Raw genomic sequence first — 13,280 nt, 5'->3', positions numbered from 1 at the left:
TAAAATCTTTATATGTAGCATATGCAAGTAAAGTTCTTACTCCTTCCATTATAGCAACAGGGGCAAATGTTTCCCCATAGTATATTCCTTCTTCTTGAGCATAACCCTTGCATACTAGTATAGCTTTGTTTCTGGTAATCTCACCATTCTCATCTAGCTTGTTTCTGAATACCCACTTGGTGCCAATCACATTCTTGTCCACTAGTCTAGAAACCAAACTCTGAGTTTTTTTCTTCTTTATTTGATCAATCTCTTCTTCCATAGCTTTATACCAGTCATCATATTTTAATGCACCATATACTATCTTAGGTTTAGATTTGCTGATTAGACATGATTCATGTCTTATTCTGTTCCTTGTCATTGGTCTTGCATCTTTGTCACCAATTATTTTTTCAGTAGGGTGATGTCTTTTTACATATTTGGATAATCTTGATTCTATCCTTGTTTCCATGTTTGATATTTCTGATTTAGGGTCACTATGTACTAATTTTTCAGGTTGTTCTACATCTCTTTCATTTGTACTAACTTCAGAATTAGATTGTGCATTTTTTTCATTCTGCAACTCGACTTTTGAATGTAGCTCAGCATTCACTGGTTGTGAGTCGGCTGAAACTGAAACTTGTTGTTGTGTTTCAATTTGATTGAAATCATCTTCATCAGTCATTCCTTCATAAGAATACACAAAGGTTCTATATTCATCCATTCTTTTTGGTTCTTTAGCTTGGACTTCTGTATGTTCATCAAAGTTTACATTTCCACTTTTCACAATTTTATTAGTGTTAGTATTCAAACACTTGTATTCCTTACTTCTAGTGGAATAACCAAGGAATATGCCTTCATTGCTTTTTGCATCAAATTTTCCATTTCTAACATCTTTAAGGATAAAACATTTGCAACCAAATACTTTGAAATGTTTTACATTAGGTGAGTGACCATATCATAATTCAAAAGGTGTTGTATTTGTACCTTTCTTGACTTGTACTCGGTTCAATGTATGAATAGCTACACTTATAGCTTCTCTCCAATATTTTAGAGCAATAGTATTTTTCATCATTAATGTTCTGGCATAGTCAATCACAAATCTATTTCTTCTTTCAGCAATTCCATTCTATGGGGGAGTTCTAAGAGCTGACGTTTGTCTTTTGACTCCTTTATCATTACAAAATAACTCAAATTCATTTGATGTGAATTCACCACCTCTGTCTGATCTTAGGCATTTCAATCTTTTTCTTGTTTCCTTTTCAACTCTAGCCACATACCACTTAAACATTTGAAAAGCATCAGATTTTTGCTTTAAGAACATAACAGTCATCATCCTGGAATAGTCATCAACAAACAACATTATGTAGTTATCTCCTCTATAGCTTTGTACTTCCATTGGACTACATAAGTCAGTATGAACTAGTTCAAGTACTTCTTTGGATGTATAGTTTTTGCTTTTGAAACTTGACTTTATCATCTTTCCTAACTGACATTGTTTGCACATGATATTATCAGGCTTCTTCAGTTTTGGTAAACCTCTGACTTTCTTCATTTTACTGATCTTGACCAGATTGTCAAAGTTGACATGACATAATCTTCTATGCCACAACCATTCATCATCAAATTTTGTAATAAAACAAGAAACATCATCCATATCAAGGTAAAATAGATTACTCCTTGTTTGATCTCCTTTTCCTATATGTTTATCATCAGTATCATAGATTTTTGCGATTTTGTTTCCAAATTCTACTTTGCATCCTATATTGCCTAACTATGAGACACTCAGTAAATTGTAGTTTAATCCTTCAACATAGTATGCATTATCACATGAAATTTGTTCTGTGAGCTTAATGGAACCTTTTCCTTTGATTTGACATGGAGCATCATTACCAAATCTAACACTATTTCCATCATACTGAGTAAAGTTAACAAACTTACTTTTGTCTCCTGTCATGTGATGTGAGCATCCACTATCTATGATCCACCTGTCATTCTTGTTCATACATGTTAGCACTTCTTCATCAGATTGATCCTTCATGGCTACAACTTCATCATCATTGTCATCAGAATTTTCTTCAACAAAATAACACTTCTTACCTTTTTCTTTGTAATCTCTCTTGTCATCATCTCTTCTGAATTTGTTTTTGTTGCCTTCCTTGTAATCCTTTTTCTATGGACACCTAGCAGGAATATGACCTACTTCATTACAATTGAAACAAATGATAGGCATCTTACCTTTGAATTTTCCTTTACCTCTGTGAAATCTTCTAGCAAGCAATGCTTCCAATTGTTCCACATCTTCCTCATCAGTGCTACTGTCACTAGATACATACTTCATTTTTCTTCCTTTCTTTGATCTCACCTATTCAGCATCTTTTAGTGATAACTTGGCCTTAAAGGCAGATTCAGCATTCTCTAGTTTGTAGTTGTCAAAATTAGATAACTCAAATGCAGTGAGTCTACCTATTATACCTTCAAAACTTAGATTGTTTCCTGGTATACATCTTAGTTCTTGTATTGCTGATACTCTAATAGCATAGATAAGGAGCAAGGTTCTTAAGAACTTACTATTAATAGTATCTTCATCTAGTTGACCACTTAAGCATCTTATTGCACTTACCACTTCTTTTATTCTTGTGCCATATTGAGCAGCATTCTCATTTTCCTCCATTTTCGTATCATCAAACTTTCCTCTGAGACTTTCTCTTTTTGCTCTTTGTACATTCTGATCTCCTCCATAGATGTCTAATAGGGCTTTCCACATTTTGAATGTAGTGTCACATCCTTTGATATCATCAAATTCAGCATAGTTGAGTGTAGAGGCAATTGCCAGCATTGTCTGATTGTGTTCCTGCTTGTTTTTCATGTCTTCTGTAGTAAGAGTACCAGTTGGATCTACATGTTCAGTGACAATTGAATTTTGGGCATAATCTCCTATGGATCCAAGGTGTAGCTTCATCAAACTTTTCCATGCAACAAAGTTGTCTTTGTTGATCTTGGGAACTTCTCTCTTAGGCATTTTTGATCTTTTCTGCTTATAGTTCCTTTAAACTGAATTAGCAGTTTAGCTCTGATACCAATTGTTAGAATTATTTAGAATAACTGAGAGGGGGGTGAATTAGTTATTCAAGGTCCAAATGCCCTAATAATACTTTTTCTACACTTTTAATAAATCCATACACTTTTCATCCATCCAAACTTAAATCAACCATATTAGTAAGTTACAGTAAATCAACATGTAGAGATGAAACAATTAAGATCAACACATGACACAATGATTTACGTGGAAACCCAATTTGGGAAAAACCACCAGTAACATGCTACTTGATTCTTACTCTTCTAAAGTGATACCCTATTAAAGGCTTACAACACACTATTAAATGTGACCTTGTTAGAGAATTTCACCAAACTGTTAGGAATGGGCCTAGTTAAAGGACTTTAGAACATTCACTTGGAATGTCACCTTGTTAAAAGATTTATCTCATGGCTATCAAACCAACCTAAGTCCATAGGATTTAAACTAGATATTACAATTGCTAGAAAGTAACGATAATGGCCTTTTGATCTAATATAACTTACAACATACTTTGCAGATTTTAGATCACACTTTCAATTCAATCCTTATGCTTGGCTTCAATCACTTCAACTCTAATTGCTTGTCTTCTTGTCAAGCTTTGTCTCCTTGAGTCTTCTTACTCATCATGCCAATGCATCCATATCTGGGATCTTCTTATTTAAATAGAATAACTATGCTCTCTTTCCTCCTTAGCACCTCCTTCAGTATTTTATGCTTTCATGCTTGACCGCCTCTCTCTTCTTCTTCTTTTTCTTCATGGACTTATGACTCCTCAAATAGAAATCTAATTTTTCCTTTGCCGCTCAATTCTTCTTCTCTAATTGTAGGGTTTCAAAATGGATTAGGTAGGATACAATGTATCTACCTCATATCTTGTTCTCATTAAAAACTTCGTCAGTTGTATGGTGTTCTGTGCCACTAGCTCATCATTCTTATCTTCTATTTAATTTACAAACTTCTAGATAACAACCTTGTCAGCTTAGATCTAGCGAATCTTTGATTTTCAAAATAATGTAGCAACTCGGCATTATTGTTTTTACTGGTGCTCGACATCTCTATGTTACTCGGTACTATTGGTTTTACTGGTGCTCAATATCTCTGTGTTACACGGCACTATTGGTTTTACTCGTGCTCAGCATCTTTGTGTTACTCGGCACTATTGGTTTTGCTGGTGCTCGGCACTTGAAGTTTACTCGGAACTTGATATCACTTGGCACTTGAAGTTTACTCGGCACTTGATATCACTCAGCACTTGAAGTTTACTCGACACTTGATATTGATCTTTCTTGCCTTCAACTAGGAATCTACTTGACTTAAACTCTCTAATGAACTTTAGTTAGGCTTTACAGATGTCTTAGCTAAAAATTTAAATCTTTGATATGTTTTTGTGTGCCCATTCTCTATTTCTTATAGTATGTCATCAACACACTTTTTCATCAATGGCTTAGTTGATCCTTGTACTTCATTACAACATCATAACTTCAACCTTTCTCTTGGTGTACTAGTTATATCTTAGTGATTTCCTCCTCCTTGTCAATCAACTAATTGATAGTATTTGGATCACAAAAGCAATTGTCATTCCTACAAATAGAAAGTTTGACATCAATGACAAAATAATGATTGAGAACATTCTTTACAATTTCCATATATCATTCCAACAACTTTCCTCATGATCTTTTCAATCATTTCCAACATTTTTATCTCTTTTAGGACACTTAGATACTTAATGACTATATTCATCACAAGTCCAACATTTAAAGATTTTCTTACCCCCTTTTTCTCTTTTTACCAGAAGATCTATTCCTTCAATCTTTTTGTCTTCCTTAAATCTATTGCTGCTAGCAAAATCTCCTCTATCACTTGTTCCTCCTGACAAATTAGGTCAAATATTTAGAGCACTGAAAGATATCTCTATTTTGTTCAACTCTCCCAACTATCTAAGCTCATTCTGAACTACTTCATGGCTTCCAAGTAATGACTCTTTTGTGAAATCTTTGGTACAAGATATCAATAATTGTATCATCTAAACTACTAACTTAAATGGTGGTGTTAGAGTCTTCGATATCTTCCATGTTACCTCATCATCTTCTTTGGTTCCTCCTTGAGCTTTAATACCTATAGTAATTTCTGATATCCTACCTATACATGTTCTAACAAATTAATCTTCCATCATTTTAGCATCTTGAAACATACAAATCCAACTTTGTAGCCTCAACCTCTTAGAATGTGCATCACCTTCAAAACTATTTTCCAAAGCTTTCTAAATCAAATGTGAAGTAGCAAGTGATTTTACCTGATTGTACTCAATTTTAGGAAGTGCATTCAATAGTGCTTCTCTAGCTCTCATGTCACACATGAAAAGATCTCTCTCTGCCTTGGTGCAAATTCCCAAATCCTTTCAGTAATGATTGTCTTCTCTAATTTTGTCAAGATCCAATATCCCAAACCCATACAGAACAAATGTGTCTTTATCTTTTCCTTCTATCTATCATAATTTGTTCCATCTAAATTTGAACTATCTTTCCTAAACATTTTCACCATGGATCTCCCAAAGTTGTTAAACTTTTCCTTCAAGGACCTAATGCTATGATACCAATTTTTAGAAACAATAGTCCACCGAGAAAATTGGGGGGTGGTAAATCATTTATTTGAAAAACATTTAACTCCTTTAAAAAAACTTAACCATTGAACCAAGGTAAAAAACAACCATAATAAAATTCACATAGACAATTAACCAGATATGTTGACTAGAGAAACCCTTGATCAAAGGGGAAAAACTAGTGGGAATGATGCCCACAAGATGATGTACTAATATAAATATTCCCTGTTAGAGGATGGACCTTGTTAGGAGTCTATTACAACATTTAGTACATAGAATCCCTATTAGGAGACTTTGAATCCCTATTAGGAGATTCCAACCCTATTAGGAGTTGTGGTACAATGTATGCAAGAAGAGCCCAATGCCCAAACATGCAATTTCAACTACAAGAAGAGATCATTGATCAAACAAGTAATTTACTATTGTGTCCTCCTTTCCTTTGTTCTATCAACCCAACCAATCACTATTTGACCTTGTAGACTAGGTCACAAACTCAGATCACTCAATAAAACCTTGGCAATGAAGTTTCCTTCACTTTTTTAATACTCTTCTTCAACTTCGTATTATGCACTCTCTACTACTTATCATAAATAATAAAATCATATCATTCCTTACCAAGATAAAGGAAAATGTCCTTCCTTTATATAAAGTCCTCAAAAAAATTCCCTAAGTTGGTTTTTAGAATTTTTAATTAATTATTATAGGACCACATTAAGGACATGTTACACTTACCAATAACATTGATTTCTACCTTGCAACTTGAATAAATTTCTATACACACAATATTATGATGAGTGTGCTTCGTCAAATCATCACCAACATGTCTTCTTCATGTCCTCAACCTCAATTCTTAGAATAACAACTCTGCTAAGAGATATAACAAGTTTACCATAACATGCCTCTATAAACTTTGTCTCAGAACATACATCACCAAAACTTACATAACTTCTTCTATAGTTATCTTTTGTTCTCTGACATTAATTGCATATACCAAATACTCAGAAGTATCTCCCATAACTTTGGGTAGTTAGAATACTCAACTAGCCATCCATACCAACTTGATCTTTCTGTTGTTCTTCTATTAGATACCACTGAAAATTTTTATGTTGACATCAAAGATAAACTCAATCATGAATGTAACTGTTATCCATTTTTTGCGCCCACCCCCCACCCGCCAAAATTCAAATTTTGAATGTGGGCCCACCCAAAGGTCTTCCCATGTTTTATATTATTTAAATGCCCTAGAAATGTTAAAAAAATCAAACATTTACAATCTTATGTTATTTCCTTCTGCTGGCCTACAACTTTCTGCGTTGTCAAATCTCTGGCAATCTACGATGGGCGCTTTCCTGCATCTTCAAAAAAAATGACCTTTACATAATGTGGGGAAGCCCCTTTGCAACATGTGGTAGGTGGGTCCATGTTCTTCTTGTGGGCTGCAGGATGGGAGGTGGTAGGGTGAGCTAGCAATTCTATTGGCACCCACTTTCCCACATTCTGAGCTTCATCAGACTTTCTAATAATGTGCGCAAGCGTCGTAGTGACACATGTCCATATGATGTCACAAAAGATATTCGCATAGGTTTAGAGATCACATGTTATGATTATTGTCAGATCTCCTAGGATCAGTGGCTAGTGTGTGCTCATAATATGAAGATACAAGGAGATTAAAGATTGCAAGCAAGCCCCTTCGTGACACATAGCTTATAATCACACCATGCATCCATTCTTTCAAAAGAAAGATCCATCATTTGATGCAAGCTAATCGAGGGCTGGCACTTGCCTGCAATATGAAGTTGCAAGAAGATTAAGTAATGCAAGAAAGCATCTTGATGACACCTATCCGACAACATCACATGTTCCTAGTTATAGCTTCCATCATCAGATCTTCAAGGATCAATGGTTGGCGCATGCCCGCAATAAGGAGTTGCAAGGAAATTAAACAATGTAGTTATGCACCCTTGCAACACATGGCATGGCATGACATCATGGGCCCACTTTTCTCATAAGGTAATGACAACTCATGTCCTACATTGTGAGGTGAGTCAGAGTATGAAGAGGGCATTTCATTGGTTCATCCAGTTGACTAGGCATATAGTTGTATAGGATTTTTATGGCCGTAGATTTGAATGGGATCAAGGGCTGGCACTTTCCCACATTATGAAGTTGCAAGGAGATTAAGAAATGTAGGCAAGTACCTTGTTTTTTCATGTCCTTGTGGGGCTAGGGTTGTTTCATAGGCTGCAGGGTCGTCCCAGTTGGATGCCAGGTCAGATGTCGAGTGTTCCATGGGCCCAAAATTTTGAAGAGCAAGCACAGTAATATGGGGATCTTTCATGATCATTAATCTCATAGAGATCAATGATTAGGGCTTTCCCAAATTATGAAGTTACAAGGAAGTTAAACAATGCAGGGAAGTGCTTGAGGGACATGTGTCTTTATGAGCCCAAGGAGATACATTACAGCTAGAGTATTAACGAAAAGGCTGGTGGTTATGAGACATTGCGATTAGGGGTTTGAGGAGGTGGAATAGTTAGTAAAGAAGATGTGGTCAACCACACGGAGACTCTATGAAGTGGCAAAACAAAAGAATATCATTGGTCCACATGGGTCATCCTGGTGGCAAAGCTTAGTTGACTTGTTGACCCTACTGATTCATGAACCAAAAATGAAGGGAGTCAAATTTTTCTTGTGCGATCTGATCCTTGTGATCAATTTCAACCACCCTCAAATGAATGCTAAACCCAAGAGAACACTCCACCACCCTAGTTGATCCATCTACTTGGTCAAACAATTTAATGGTGTCATTTTTGTCTTCTCACGGCCCTATTCCAACAAAGATCAGATATCATTGCATCTAGATCTTTGCTTAGGTCAAATTTGCCCTAGATCTGCATGATTTTTCTTTGTAAGACATAATGGAAATGGTTGTGGAGTAACTTTAGTTAGAGGACATCTTAGTTATGCCTAAACTATAAAGGCAATTTTTTCTAGATTTTGTTCTGGTCAACTTTTCTCTCACTTCTCTGATATTGCTCGGCAATTTCATATGTAAATTCCCTTTTCCTTTGAATCATATGGAATTCTACCTTATCTCCTTTAGACATTGATGTAAAGTGCAAGAACTATTTGCCTCTCATTGGTGTATTGTAGAGATCTGCAATCTTGCATGATTGTATCTCTTTTGGCCTATGAATGGTATATAAGTGAATCCTCTCTTTCCTTGTGTCATTTATTTGGGTTTTCTTATCTATATGTGATTGTTAGATTAAAGCAAGTTTGGATGTGTATATCATTTTGTGTCATGATGGTTCAATAGTGCATGTATGGGCAGAGATTGGTTTGAACACTCTATTTTGGTGCATCACCTCCTTAGGTCAGAGTAGGTAGATTTGCTTTCATGCATTCCTTCTCCCTTTTCCTCTCCAAGAGTAGTTAGGTGCACCTTGATAGTAAAGGAAGCCAGCCTTCTCCAGAGACTCAACCTCATAGTTCAAGTCCCATAGCTTGGAGGTTGTTTCCATGTTTCACAAGGTTTTCCTTAGGTAAAAACTTTGCACATGGGTGCAAAATTCTGTGACAACAGTTTTTGCCATGCCTGGTGGGACAAAGAAGATTAAACTATATAAGTCCGCTGGTTAGCTAGTTGATCCTGATATTTGGGTGTCATTCTTAGTGCTACTAGCCTTTGGAGGCATTCAATCAAACACCATGGCGGCTCTAGTACAAATGTACTGGTTTCAAGTAGAAACAATGCTAACATGTAAAGATAATCTTTGATCTTTTTGTGATTTTCAAGTTTTCTATGAGATTGAAACATTTTATGAAGCTTTTTCCATGGATAAAATTCATATAAATAGTTATTATTCCCCCCCATATCATGAAAATTTTATTCCTTAGCCTTCATATTGCCAATTTCAATCTTAACCCCAAGTTGCTTATAGGCAAGCTGCTCAAAACTATTACTCTCTTCCTATATCTACTCCACCAATCCCAACATCCTCATATGAGAAGCTTAAAGATATGATGTTGGAGTTACAAAGGCAGACTCACTGCAAACTCTAAGAGAGGAGTATGAGAATAGACCAGAGGTTGTGTGAACAAGATGAGTTGTTGCTAGACCTTGATAGGCAGCTTGGTGAGGTTGCAAGGCAACAAGAACTTGAGAGACAATAGGAGGAGATGGCCTACTAGGCTTATCTCCAACAAGAAGAAGAAGAGAGGGAGAGATAGAGACATTTTGAGGAAAACCTTGCAAGGCAAGTTACTATAGCAAGAGAGGAGGAAATGAGGCTCCAGTTAGCTCATTTTCAAGCTAGGGAGGCAGATACACCCACCGCCCCCCCCCCCCCCTGCCCCCTCTCCAAAATATGTCATCACAAGCTTTAAGAAGCCCCCTCCCTCACAAGAACTTTCTATTGTAGCCCCTTTACCCCCTGTAAGAGAGAGTTGGACTAGTCATGAACCCCTTGAACCTATCACTATTACCCTATTTCAAGGTGGGCCGGTTGTATGGACTCCTGATGGTCCAAATATGGAGTTTCGGGAGAGTGAGTCCAAACTCACAAAAATTCCATGTGAGGAGTTGTATTTTGTTGAGGAGAACAAAGAGGATACTATTAAGCCAAAGGAAGATGACCAAAACCTCTTATCTGAAGAGCTTCCCTCTTTTATTGAGGAAGAATAAGAAGACAATAAGGTTGTTCCTCCCCTCAAGGAACAAGTCATGGCTTTTGAGCCCTTGCCAGTGAATGCAGATCTACTGCTAGAGAAAGGAGAAGATCATTTGCTATAGTAGACAACCCTCTATGATGTGGAGGATGGACAAGAAGGCCTCAAGGATAGCCTTGTCCTTGAGGACAAATATGCTAACCTACATGAGGTTGCCCCCCAACCTATGCATATCTTTGAAACTGTAATGGAGGAGATCAATGATGAGGATGATCTTTTGGATGAGTTGGATGCTCTCTACTCTTCCATGGATATTGAATTAGTATCTCCTATATATGAGGAGCATGTTCCACAATAGCAACAACTAGAAGGTCACACCATACCAATAGATCCAAAGGAAGTGGTTCATGGGCAGCATGAACAAGATGTAGAAAAAAAACAAGAGGAGAAGCCACTTCCAAACCAGTTGGAGAGTACCATTGTAGAGCACAATCAAGTGGTCAAGGATGACTCCTTTGGCCCTACACCATCAAGAGGATGCCCTATAAGGTATCTTTCACAATCATTGATCTATAATCTTGCATGACTTGATCTCTTTTGTCCTATGAATGGTATATAAGTGAATCTCTCTTTCCTTGTGTCATTCATTTGGGTTCTCTGATCTATATGTGATTGTTAGATTAAAGAAAGTATGGATGTGTATATCTTTTGGTTTCATGATGGTTCAATAGTGCATGTATGGGCAGAGATTGGTTTGAACACTCTATTTTGGTGCATCACCTCCTTAGGTTAGAATAGGTAGATTTTCTTTCATGCATTCCATCTCCCTTTTCCTCTCCAAGAGTAGTTAGGTGTGCCCTGATAGTAAAGAAAGCTGGCCTTCTCTGGAGACTCAACCTCACAATTCAAGTCCCATAGCTTGGAGGTTGTTTCCATGTTTCACAAGGATGTCCTTAGGTAATAAATTTGGATGTGGGTGCAAACTTCTGTGACAATAGTAACATATCATCATTGTAACATATCTGCAATACTCCCCCATAGGAATATCATCAATATTCATGCTTGCAATGATCTGCTAACAATATCCTTTATATCAATATGTATAAGGCTCATGAGGTTGTTAGACATCCTCAAAGATAGGCCTTGTGATGTGTAAGTGCTACCATTCCCACACCTAAGGATCAAATATATCAGTTGCCATACTCTTCACCTCTTTATAGGAGATCTCATGCATCTAATGGTACATATGAGTCCACATACATAGGATGCATCTAATGTGAGTTGTAGGATCTATCATCCACTATGGAATCCTACCCCATCCACACTCCATTCCATGTTTTCCTCTATCTAGCATCAAATAAAACCCAATAAATACTCTACGTACTACTATGAGCTTGTGTGTCTTTTCTTATCTTTGGATCAACTCATCCCATGGGATGGCTCTACTTAGGATGATGACATCTTGGAATATCTATCTTAATTCTATTACCTAGGTCAAAACTACATATCATACTTGATCTATGGACCATGGAAGGGGATCCATAAAATTCGGTATATGTCCTCTATAGTGATGGTCATCTCACCAAGTGGAAGGTGGAAGATGTTCATCTCACTATGGAAATATTCTACCAATACAATCAGAAAGTTGCAATTCACTTGAATGTCAAGGATATCACATAGATGCAACAAACCTATTGTGCATAGATGTTTCACCTCAAAATCACCTAACTATTTGACTAGGGCATCAATGGATGGATAGGTGGATTAGAATGCAATGTGAAGGATATAAACTTCCAACTAGTCAAACAACATAGCTCAATCAGTACTCACTCAATCAAAATAGTATACAAAGCATTGAAAAAAATTTGAACACTCATCTAGAGAGGTTCTAAAATAACCTATCATTCTATCTTAAAGATAAAAATGACAAAAAATCATATCTAATCTCATTAATTCATGTCTATGTTCTAAGTCAAATCAACAACATTTCCCACACTAAAACTAAGTTGTGCATGAGGATATCTTAGTTGTGGTACAAGAAAACACTATTGTGCAAGCATTCTTTTCGTCCAACATGAGAAAGGACCCTATTCTAAGGTTTCTAGGGTGAATGATATGCATCTCTAAGGTGAGACTTAGCCTATAATTTGGTGACACTTTACATTTTTGGCAAAGTCTTGTGCAAGGATCTTCCACAGGCTACATTCAAAAAAAAGCTTGCATGCAAGAAAATGATATAATATACCCTAAAACCAACTAAAAAAATAAAAAATTGATTGAAATACATAAAATTTTAATCAAAAAGGAGGTTTTTTTTATCACTCATTAGTGGTCCATAATCTGTCAGCCAGTTGTAAGATTGGGAGTGCTCAAATCTATGCGAACAAATGGGGACCACGTTGATGACTTAGACATCTTCTCCATAGAAGAAAAATGTGAAAATGATTTGAAAATGAGCTATAAGGGTCTTATATAGGGTTTGACCTAATTTTCAAAAGAACTCTGATTTGCATGAAAATCACTCCCTACCTAATTTGACTATCATGAATCCATTTTTGGGATCAAAATAAAAATCTAACACTCATACACTACTAAAATATGTGTTTAATTTTTTGGTGATTGACATAGTCAAACACTTTTGTAGTCTATCTTTCTACTATGATTCTCTTGCCTAAATTTCATCATATCAATATTTTCTCATACTTTTCAACTTTTTCACCAAAAGTGAACTATGGTCAACCAAGGTCAATCTTTGTGAATCAAACCTTGAAATCACTCTAAATGGACTCAAAAATTTCTACCAACTCCTCTTATCTATTCTAGATTCTTCTAAATCTCTAATCACATATTTATCTTGGAATCTACTTCTCTTCATTAGTGTTTTGGTGTGTCATCTTTTGATTTTTCTCCCAAGGGAACATGATGATTACATCATTGAATCAATCAAATTTG

This window comes from Cupressus sempervirens, chromosome 10, assembly GCF_028749045.1.
Source record: "Cupressus sempervirens isolate cs-2001-9-10 chromosome 10, ASM2874904v1, whole genome shotgun sequence".
NCBI lineage: Eukaryota > Viridiplantae > Streptophyta > Pinopsida > Cupressales > Cupressaceae > Cupressus > Cupressus sempervirens.
The sequence above is the reverse complement of the archived record's forward strand: the minus strand, read 5'-3'. Positions refer to the sequence as shown.